Genomic DNA, 12,548 nt, shown 5'->3' on the forward strand with positions numbered 1-12,548 from the left:
AAATTTTGAAGTACTGGACATTGTTTTCTCAGTGGGAAATTCCTCTTCCTGGGACTGTGTGTTCGAATCAACATAGGTGCCAGCCGGTGGCAGTCTCACATATCCTGATCTCTCCTCATATCTGTGTTTCAGCTTCTCAGGATCAGATGAGCCAGCATAGACTATGCTGATATTATTGCTCCTTTTCTGTCCTGTACTTCAGAGAGGCAAATAAGATGGATAATATGGAGGCAGGCTGTCTGGCCACAACTGGAGGCTATAAAAAACAGTAGTGAGAAATATGGACTATCCCTGAGTGCGATAAAGAATAAATTCATGGTTATAGACAGAGTTAACAAAAAATATCATGCAAGTAGACTTTATGATTCATGGTCAAGCTGTAAAGTCAGTAGATTAGTTCAAGTATCTGGGTTTATGCCTAGCTAACCAAGGAGGGTATTCTAAAAAAGTCTGAAGAAAACTAGGGACAGCTCACTCCTTCATGGCCTTCTTATCAAAAGATTAGGGAAAAACATGGTTTCTCATTAGTCAGGAAAGTTTGACAGGTGAAAAGCTTATTTTTGCATACTAATTTATGGATATGCATCATAGGAAATTATTGCTGCTGCTAAGAAAATTGAAGACTTTGAGATGTGGTGATGGCAAAGATTCTTGTACGTCTCCTGAATGGAAAAGATGAATACTTTTGTTAGTAGCTTCTGCCTCTTTCCTATAAGATTTCTATCAGAAGTCAACAAGAGCAATCTTAGGTACTTTGGTGATATCCAAAGCAGAAATGGACATAACCTCAAGAAAATTATCATTGAAAGATTGAGGGTAGGTCCTAATAGAGTGAAATGACCACTGAGGAGATGTATTGATGGTAGGTGTCTGTGGCAGATCGCAGGACATCAGAATCTGAGTGCTTCAAGCTAGTAAGGGTCCGAGAAAGCTTCCAAATATGGTAGCACCAATATTCAGAAATCAATAAATGTATCAATAAATGTAGGAATCAGATTGTTCATAAGAAATCATTATGAGTTCCTTAAGTTTGTAATGAGTTGAGATCTAATCATAAAATATATTATTTGCTAACTTTTATCTTATTAATTATAAATATCCTGAAATAGACACATTTACTGGAAGACATTTCCCTGTGTGAGTCTCTTTCAAGACATTTAAAACCATTAAAATAGGGAATGAAGCAATAATACAGTATTTATACAAATGGAAATGCTAAGAAAATGTGCAGTACATTAAAGTAGCACTAACGTTTGCCACAACTATGAATACAAATATCACTGTGTTGCCATTAGAAGGCGTAGACAATTAGAGAATACTGAATATGAGACAAAAAACTGGAGAGAATAAAATTAAATACCTTTCTGATCCATGTATCTTGATTATGCTTTATGAAACAACATAGTCATGCAACATGAACATATGAAACAGCAGTCTATAGAGTTTCTCACTTCAATCTCATTAGAAGACAATGGGAATTATGATGGAGTGACCAAATCCCTTGTGCCTCTTTGAAAATGCTAGTCAGAAACTTTTTTGAAGGGAGAAAGGGAATATTGACCATCATACTTTTTTTTTTATTCTAAGCTTCTCATGAGACATGAACACCAGAAGCAAACAAATTCCTCAAAAGATGTTCATGACACACAGACTGTAGTAAAAACAAAAAACAGGACTATGTAGCACTTTAAAAGTATTGATATATGTCTGAGCCAAATGGTTGGGTTCAAATAAGCTCAGTTTTGAAAATGTTAATATCTAGATCCACACCTGATTTTAATAATGAAGTAGGGGTAGAATAGTTATTGAGAGTGTATTTAATAGGACCAGAATTTTCTCCAAATAGGATTTCACAAGGCATATTTATGTTTTAAATTGTAATAATTTTAATCTGTTTGTATACATTTTACTCCTAACTAAAACTCGGCAGTCATGTGCTTCCTTCAGCAAATCAGAAATCATTATCTCTGATCTCCAAAAGCCTGTTTTATACACCTGGACTCATCATCTCTATTTCAGTGCTTCAATATGAAGATATGTCTATGAAATGACAATTTATTGGATTTGAATAATTGAAGTTGAAAATTGGCTTGGATATACCTCAATGGAATGTCTTGTGGCAGAGGGGGGTCTACTTATTAAATGCTGAAGTATTTCAGATTCAGCTTAGTAACTTAAATATCAGTTTTAAATTCTCTAAATGAAAGATTGGTAACTCAGTTTGAATAGTAACATTTATTTTCTTTTCAAGGAAAGACCAATAGAAATTATATAGAGATTAAACCAAAAACAGTCTCTAGAAATTATTCCTAAAGCTTGAAGAATATTTTGCTCATAGTTGCTGTTGTTCATCCAGAGAAATTCTGTAGAGGAATAATATACTGTACTGCTTATATGCTATGTTTGGGTCAAAAGGGTTAGTGTGGAGATATCAATATAATTCCATTAAATTCTACAGTATGTTTCCATATGGGGGAAAACATAAACAAATCTTGTTTTTGAACATCAGATGTTTTATCAGAATATGCTGTCTGAAAAATTGCAAAATTCTTGCTTCATTTTCATGCATGCAACAGGCCAGAAAGGGCCCTGGGGCACTTAGGGCCTCAGCCAAACCCCAACAGAATCTCTTATGGCCTAATTATCAGCAGCTCTCAGTGCCTAGAGTTCCCACTGAATTATATTTATTGTGTGGGGAGAGAATTGCAGGGTGGGAATCAGTAAGGTTATTATGGAAATGATTCTAAAATGTTACACAATTTAATAGAGAGGGAGCATCTTTCTATAATTGCCTTTTACTCCGATTACTCTAGCTCAGGAATATAATTTTATATCAAACTGAATGTGATGTTTCTCTTAAAAAAATTAACACTTTCTTTTAAACTTGATGAAGCTTTTTCCATAAGGATGAGCTCAAATTTTCCAAAAAGCCATAGAGGTAAAGTATAAAAAGTTAGATGGAGGGTTTGGGGTAAAGAGGAGGGTCCTAAATTATATATCACTTCAAAGGAAATGCAATTTTTAATTTGTATTTATGGATGTTAATTTGTTCAATTTCCTAGTGATGCAAGGTGCACTGTTCCTTGTTGATTTGAATGGGATAAATTACCTTTCAGGAGACATCCAAGTTATTTATTAGAAAACTATATCCTTTGAAGACTTTGTTCTGTTTTTTTCTCTTTACCATTCGATTGAATTGAATTGATCATGATAAGCCTGATGTTATCTCTCGCTTCCCCCATCCAACATAGTGCCAGTCTGTTGATCCTTTTCTCAGCCCACTCACTCCTTGTTCTTTTCCCAGAATAGGTCTCTGACATATGGATGAGGATACATGGCATTTGGTTATCATACAACAAAGCATAGGCAGTGCAACTTAGTGGTTGGAGCAGAGTCTGGGCTAGCAGTCAAGATGGAGCTACAGGGCAGTACAGGAGGCATGGTCAGGAGTTAAACCAAAGGACAGAGATAGGAGCTAGGAATTGGCAGGGGGTGGGGGGGAGGGGTAAAGGATGCAGGGGACTAGGGCTGTAGCAGAGCAGGCAAAGAATGGACAAAAACTGGACATGAAGTAAGTCTAGCATAGACCAGGCGTGGACCACATTGAGCAGGTACTGTGCTGATGTTGCTGCTAAGCTTAAATATGATCTGCTGGCCCTTCTATCTAATCAGAGAGCTTTCACTGAGTGAGGATATTCGGCCCAGTCAAGAGCACTGGGTTACTAGGCAGCTGCCCCCAGAGCCAGCAAAGATCCTGACATTGAGTTTTGGAGATGGGACCATGCCACTAAGACAACTGTTTGAATGAGATTAGAAATCCACAAATAGGTGTACACTTTGATGTATAAATCTAGAGGGGCATGTCTTTTCCACCAAGCATTCTAGCTTGAAAAAGAGATAACAAATATTAATTACTAGGTTCTACATGTTCCTAGTCTTTCTAGAGAAGCCTATTAGATATCTATGGGCCCATTACATTTTAGTCTATGCAAATTTTTAGTTTAAAAATCTATGTATTTGAGTGAAAAGAGTCTGTCTGACACCATATCTGTGACATTGGTTTTACGGCTATCAAATGAATTCAGAAAAGCTGATTTAAATTTATGGAAATGAATTAGAGGTAAAAGGATTTAATTGAAGATTTATTGAAAGTAATTGAAATTAACAAAGGCTATTGATAGAGATGAGAAGTAATTAAATTAATGGAAATAAATTGGATTTAATTGAGATTTAATTGGGAACTACTAAAATTGAATGAAATTCAATGGGGAAAATTGATAAGCTGTCTGCTGGTTTTGCAGAAGATTGATATTAATGATTTTCAATACTAAAAAGAAGCCATTATCAAGGAGAATATACTAGAAGAATACCAAATGCGTACAAACATATTTTGTTGTCTACCTAGAGGGAACATCAGCTTTAAACTTTATATAATTTCTGAGAACAATATTAAGTATAATTTTAATCATTTTAACGAAGAATAATCCTACTAAATATAGATTAATAAAGCAAAGCTTTGGGGGGAGAGGAAGAAATGCTTCAGTTTCTGTTGTAATTGGGCACTGAAAAAAACAGGGTATCGATGGCCATAGGACTTTAAAGGTACTAATATTTTGTAGGATTTTCTTTTGAACAAAATGATCTGTCATGATTATGGTATGACATTTTCCAGTTGCATTACTTGCAAGGACTATTAATTCTCATTTCAAAATGGTCTCAGTTTTAGATGGCAAAGCAAAACATGAAGCTCTAGCTGTGTTAGATCCTAAGTATGTAACTCCTAATAAACACAAAATCTTTTGTGTGAAAGTTTTGATTGGTGTCAATCACTGAGGTTGTGGAAGTAGAGGGGAAACTTCAAACTGCAACATACCTGGATTGACTTTATGTCCTGATAGACTTTTGAAGGCCAGTGGAGAGGCACCATGCACATTGTCACTGGGATTTGTAAACATTTTCCTCTGTGGAGGAGAGGCCCATCAATTCTTAAGAGGTTTGTGAGGCCTTTGCTCAAGAAAATAATCTTGATGTCCATTATCTGGCTAAGTACCTGAGACTAATTGTCTAAGTGACAATTAACTAATTATCTAAGATCTCCCTCCTCCCGTTTTTTGGAGAGGAAGCTGCTTCAGAAGGTTGTGACAGGTTAACTGTGGAAGCTCCCTGAGTTAAGAAGGGGGTAGCAACAGAAACTGCACTGGTTGATGAACACTTGTTGCCAGTGGATAAGGAAAAAATCTCCATCAAAACTATTTTAGATTGCTGTGGTTTTGATTCCCTGATGTGTTATAGAATCCATTATTAGTAACTTATGGTGGGAAGAGCTTAGAGTTGCTTTTTGTGTGTTAGGAAGGACATAGGAGGATAGTTTGTTGCAGTTGCTCCTCTCACCTATGACCTTTGTAATGTGGGGTACTGCAGACTTTAATTTTGTTGCCCCTGTTTATTTGTGTATAGCATATGATTTTAGTAGGCAAGTTGCCCTCAGAAGTTGATATCAAGATTGCATTCCCATTGTAGCTATCCACCCAGATGTAACCAAGTAAATCTCCCAGATCTGCTGATTTTCCCATCTGTTCATTTAATTTCCAAAATGCCTGCCTATAGTCTTGAGAATGACATAATAGCAACATATTAGCAGTTCTGAAACTATGAAGTCATCTTCTGGCATAAGTATTGCAAAGATGTAAAAGTACAAAATCTGCCTGTGGATTATTGGGTAACAGAATATATAAGGCATTTCTTAGACCTAAATCTGGCCTTTTAGAGCAGCTCTTTATTTCTTGTTAAACCAATTTAGATTTTATTGACATATGAATTTCACTCTCTATATATTTAACACATATTATCCCTTAACAATATTTTCAGAAAACAATACTTGCTAGTGCATCTTACAAAACAAACATCTTCCATTTTAGAACAAATAAATTCCAGGGCTCTGTCTAGACTGGCCAGTTTTTCCGGAAAATCAGCTGCTTTTCTGGAAAAACTTGCCAGCTGTCTACACTGGCCGCTTGAATTTCCACAAAAGCACTGACGATCTCATGTAAGATTGTCAGTGTTTTCGCGGAAATACTATACTGCTCCCGTTCAGGCAAAAGTCCTTTTCCACAAAGCTTTTGCGCAAAAGGGCCAGTGCAGACAGCCCAGTTTTGTTTTCCACAAAAAAGCCCTGATTGTGAAAATGGCGATCGGAGCTTTTTTGCGGAAAAGCACGTCTAGATTAGCTACGGACGCTTTTCCACAAAAAGTGCTTTTGCGGAAAAGCGTCCGTGCCAATCTAGATGCTCTGTTCGGAAAACTTTTCCGTTAAAAGCATTTCTGGAAAATCATGCCAGTCTAGACGTAGCCCGGGCTTTTCAATGTCATAATGCAATGTATGCTAAATATCTGTATATAAAAACTCACTCTTTTTTTTTTAATTAACCTTACATAGTTCAGATTAAAATTAAAATGTATTCTTCAACCAAAGTTAAATAATTAGGAAAGTAGGAATAAGAGATCCTCCGAAAAAGGGCTTATTTTCCAGAGAATCATGTCTAGACTGGCGCTTTTCTCAAGCCGGAAAAAAGCAGCAGCCATGTAAATGCAAATCCCTTGGGGGATATTTAAATGCCCCGTGGATTTTGCTATTCCGACATGCTACATTAGCATCCCTTTTCCGGAAGGGATGCCAGTGTAGACACAGCCTAGTTCTATACTTTTATATTTGTATTGCCTTAGAAATAATTTAAATCCCAGATGTTTGATGTTCGAAGAAACAAAAGAAATATCAAATACTAAAAGTGGCAGAGGTATCTTTAACAAGATATTATAGTTGGATAGAGATGGAAAAACATATTACTATAGATTATCTGCCTATAGATGCCTACTTTCTCTCCAGAAAGGACCTATACATTATTTGACAATAAAACATTTGAATATGACTAACTTACCTATTTTCAGAAATGTTGATTTAAATCTAATTTCTCCTCCTGCGCGCATATATATATATATATATATATATATATATATATATATATATATATATATATATTCTAAAGCAGGGTAAATATTTACTGCCATAAAGACAACATTAAAATTCCATCAAAAATAAAATAAAGAATTCCCCCTCAACGAACTCTTCCATGACAACCCTGACAAAATAAATGAGTGGTCAGTGAAGGTCCATAACTGTGGCTGCAATAGATCCTATTAAAGATTGATCATGAAAAATATTTGCCAGTTTCCCTTTTCATTGTAAACTGGTAGTACCACAGCATTTGCACTCTGCGGAAAACAAGATGGTTAAGCTATCTAAAAGGGTAACACTGTATTTCTACTTGGAAAATAACTGGAAGCTAATGCAATTATGAGAGCAGTGGTATGATATGTGAAGGACATACATGAAGAAGTTTTTTAGTCTTGGATATAGCACAGGTATTTATATATGTTAGTGTTCTGCACAATAATATTTACCAGTTCACAATATCTATTTGATCAGATATTCTATATAGACATGGGGCCAAGTTCTGCTCTCAAGTATCTTCAGGCAAGCTTTGTGACTTCTGCGGTGTTGTCCATGAACAGCAGGAAAAGTAGAGTTTGATCCATGATACAGACTACAGTGGGCATTACAATAAAGATACAAATATTTTCTAACTTCTCCATGAAACCAGAGTAATCTATTTTTGATAGCCATTCTCCATTGAATTTAGAACAACAAAAACCTCAGCATAGTATATCAGCATAGTCACTTGACAAAAGAACACAGCTGACATATTTATTGATGCCCATGCAATTTTTACTACACACACAGGCTACATCTACACTGGCACCCTTTTCCAGAAATGCTTAAAACGGAACAGTTTTTCCATTATAAGCATTTCTGGAAAAGCGCGTCTACATTGGCAGGATGCTTTTCCGGAAAAGCACTGTTTCCAGAAAAGCATCCGTGCCAATGTAGATGCGCTTTTACGCAAAAAAACCCCGATCGTCATTTTCGCGATCAGGGATTTTTTGCGGAAGACTACTGTGCTGTCTACACTGGCCCTTTTCTGGAACAGTTTTTCCGGAAAAGGACTTTTGCCCGAATGGGAGCAGCATAGTTTTTCCGGAAAAACAACGACGATTTTACATTAAATCATCATTGCTTTTCTGGAAAAGCAAGCGGCCAGTGTAGACAGCTCGCAGCTTATTCCGGAAAAGCGGCTGCTTTTCCAGAATAAGTGGCCCAGTGTAGAGACAGCCACAATGTCTATGTCAGTTCTTTGCTTTCTCAGTTCTCATTGTAATTGGCCTGTTGATTAACATAGTCACTAGACTTGGGTAAAAGAAAACAAAAAATAAGACTTACAATTTCTTCCAATTTTCATTGGTTTTATGGGTTTTTTTTAAATATCAAAAGATAAAATTTCATTTCTTTGGTTTTGTTTTCATCTATTATTTTGGGTGATATCTTTCCATAGCCTTCAAAATTGCAAGATGGGAAAAATAATAAAACTGTCCTTCTAGATCAGATTGATTATGAAGAATTGCACATTTTTCATTCCATCTCAATTCAGTTTTATGTGACTGCAATTAGATTAGAAAAATTTGTTGTGCAATTTTTTAGTAGAATTTTCTTTCTGCTCAACCAACTATGTATTTTTCTATAATGGAATATTGTACAAAAGGCTGTGTTGTTTCAGTCTTAACTGAGGTAACATGTTGGTGTAATATCCAAAATTAATGAATATTTAATTTATCAATGAAAGTTTTAATCAGAATGCCTTTATAATTATATGTACATAAATATGCGACTATTAGGAAGTCCATTCACATGAAACATAAGCTAAATAAAAATAGAATTAATTTATTATATCCACCTTACTGAGTGCAAAATATCTCTAAAGGATAACCTGTGTAAATTTATAAAGGTATAACCACTTCCTTTGAATTCTGCCAAATGAAACTGTGTCTCACTTCTCAACACTTATGTTCCTGCTCCAACCTCATTTTTAATTCAGTGTCAGGAAAATGTAATAGTTTTCACATTCTGACAAAGTTAAGATTTAATCCCTCCCATCTATCAAAATTTTTGTTTTCAGACTTACAGGTCCTTCTCCAACAGAGCATACACACACACACAAATCCCCAAACCTCCATCTTTAATTATTATATTAACAAACCCACCTGAAAAACAAAATATGGATACACTAGACAAAAGCAACAGAAACCATGGGGGAAAGATGCCAAGTAGTACACTCTATTTACCTCTTAATATACAGATGTGTGGACTTTTTTAACATAAGGGCAATCTGCCTGTATTCCCCCACTGGGTTTCTGAATTGTTACTTCCAGGAGCACTAGCTCCTCTACTATGTTCAGTCGATTACATTTGGACACTTTTTCTATGCAGTTCTGAATCTATGAATGAGTAAATGTTTGTATTTTCACTTTCATGAACTATGTGAATTTTTATAGAAGAAAACAGCTGGACTTACAAATGCGGTTTAGAGCCCACAGGCCACAAAAAATATTTACAGAAGGTAGCTAAATTATATTTCTCTGACATTTTATGTTGTTGAAATATAATTTTCAATGAGTTATACCCAGCTATAGGTTATGTTAAACAAATAACTTCTATAGATTAATTGTCATATTTCATCTATATGGCTTCTGTAATATAATTAATTTGGTTTAGCTCATATGAACTAAGGCAATCGCCATAACCCTTTTATTAGGACAGCCCGGGGCTTCCCTGAGCCAGCCTATTCAATCTCTTTGTATGTTCTAGACTATAATCAAAGCAAAGATGATTCCCGTAGTAATGCAATTTGTGTAGCTCTCTTTTTCAGTATTGATAGTATTACATAATACTATCCATAATGATGTACGGTTGATAGGAATTTAATTTGTGAACCCTCTTTCATTCCAGAAACCAGACTGTTATATTAAGCACTTGAAAATAGCACTTAAGATATTTCAGCATTGTAAAGGGAATATTTTAAACAATTTTTCTCTCTTCTCATTTTTTTTTTTTTTTTTTTGGCCACAAAAATCACGCATTACATATAACAAATATTAGTCAGTAAACACTGATGGAAGCCAGGTAGCATGTATCGTCTTTGGTTTAAAGCCTGTAAATGGGCCTGTTGAGTTACCAGATTAGACTCTGACCTGAATTTGGCTGTGAACAAGCAGACCTCAGGCTTAGAGCCCCACTTAATGGGACTTTCTCACTTTTGCGTGTATGTGTGCTAAAATGCTTGGTCATTATTTGCCAAGTGTATGCATACCTATTTCATGTTGCCATTGCACCCCCTTTCACACATACCTGTTTTGTACTGCTGAAATAAGGACTTCTTAGGAGTCCTTCATATTTTTGGGGGTAAGTGTATTTTTAAAAAGAAGGAGAAGACTTAACCCTGTGCACTGGAGAGTTGGTAATTGTCCTTACTTTTTTTACTATATGTAAAAATTAAGGAAGAGAATTTGTCAATTATATGTGATTTAAAGAATGGCCTTTTAAATAATGTTGCTGAGGAGGGGAAGGTGATTGTACTTCCAATGGATCGATAATAAGATACATCACTTTTTATTTCTGGGTCATCAGCTGAAATACAATACTGATAGGTAGCGAAGAAAATAATTATCTCCTGATGGCTGCTGGATGGTTTAGATAACATGGATTGATGGTCTCAGCCTATTTTCTTGTGGATTAATGTCTGTATTCCAAAAGCCCCTTTATCACAAACCACACTGAAGTTTCCCCTTTGTTTGGGAGCAGAGATACCAAAACTGGACATAAAGATGGAACAGTTTTTAACCGTCTCAAACAGATCTGAGTCTTGATGTATGGTAATTTGAATCATTACAGCTAGAGCTTTCCTGAAATGGCACTAAAGTAGAAGACTTCAATATTCAGCGTTATTCCATCAAGTGTTGCAAATATTAACTTGATTTGTTATTTCTAACTAAGATTTCATTATGTCTGTATCAAAACTCTTGGGTAGTTTTATGTTTGTTTAATAATTCTATTTTGTCTGCTTGATTAAATATGTAAATAAAAGAGAAGATTGAGTAGAGCCTCATTACAGAATGGCTATACAATTATTGAATACATAAAGTGTATACAGAAAAGTTATCTGACCTTCTATTCAAAGGCTTTAGTATCTCTTGACATTTACCATATTTTGTGCTATTACCCTAGCAGATCCATTTAAAAGTACCTTCACAAGCAAAGTCAATATTTAGTTAACCAAATAAAATGATAAATGAAACAGTTCCCTAAGCATCTACAATTATTTGCTTTACCAGAGATTGAACAAATTGTAGGAAAAGCAAGTGTTGACTGCTTTAGACTTTCATATCCACAGCATGTTTCTTGAATGGTAGATGATTCGTGATTAAATGCTTTTGTCTAATATAGAGCAGCCCTATACTAGACCTTTCAGGATGCTTAGACACAACATAATCTTTTTTTCCTAGATAGATCATTTTTTTCCTACTTGAGCATATGTAATAGCTTGGAGATATTAGATGGGGGAATTAAAATACCAATACAACTTAAAGATGTTAATAATGGTGATGTGTGTCATTGCTGGGAATGCAAGTTGGTTGGCTCTATGACTGTGGAAAGTTGTATTCTATATATGTCAATAGTTTATAAAGTGTTAGTAGTTAGTTCTCAAAAGCATGTAGAATAATTATGAGCTTTGTGGCACAAAGGAAACTTTTGTCTGGGAGGAAGGAAGGAAGTTGCAAATCTCATCCTCTTGCACATACTTTTTTTCTGTCAGGACTTAACAGGGTGCCTTTTGAACCAGATGGTTGGATTCTCAGAGAAGGAGCACCTACAACACCCATTCACTAAAACGGGATTTAATTTTTATTTACACTGGTAGAACTGAGTGGAGAATCTGGCTCAGAAAGGTGATTTTAGAGCATAAAACAGGCAGTGCTCAGAGACAGATGGAAAAAAGCATCTTGTTTTCAGCTACAGATTTAACTTCTCAGTTCTGCCTACAAAAAAAGTTAGAATAAGTATAACTGAGTCATTTAAAGCATTTTTAACTGTGAAGTTCTCCTGTAAGGAACACACACACAAAGAGAGAAACAGAATAAATAATGCCAGAGAACAAGGGGGAACTCTTTCCTCCATGGCAGCCACATCCTAGCAGAGGCTGGTGGGTTGAAAATCTCTTTAATTATAACTATTTCAAAGCTAAGGATTTTGGATTGAGACAGAAAGAAGAAAGTTGCTGCTTCTTGAGAAGAGATGCTGTCAATATTTGTTATTAAATGTGGAACAGAAATGAGTCCTGACAGCCTATCTATTTCAACTGCACAAGAAAAAAAAATCAGTCCTCTGCACAAGGCCAAAAACAAACTGGCTCCACACTGGAGAGCCGAAGACTTGCTTGCAAGTTGCAATTTGCTACCTTGGGTCTGACCCTTTATATTCCATTCCTTTTCAGTAGGCAAGGAGTCCTTGGGTATGCTCCATCCCCTGTGAGGCTCTTAAGATATTATGAAAAGAAAATGGATAATTTCAATGAGGCCTCGTAAAAAGTTGTCATGGGCTA

Source organism: Pelodiscus sinensis, chromosome 12, assembly GCF_052426305.1.
Source record: "Pelodiscus sinensis isolate ZL-2025 chromosome 12, ASM5242630v1, whole genome shotgun sequence".
Classification (NCBI taxonomy): Eukaryota; Metazoa; Chordata; order Testudines; family Trionychidae; genus Pelodiscus; species Pelodiscus sinensis.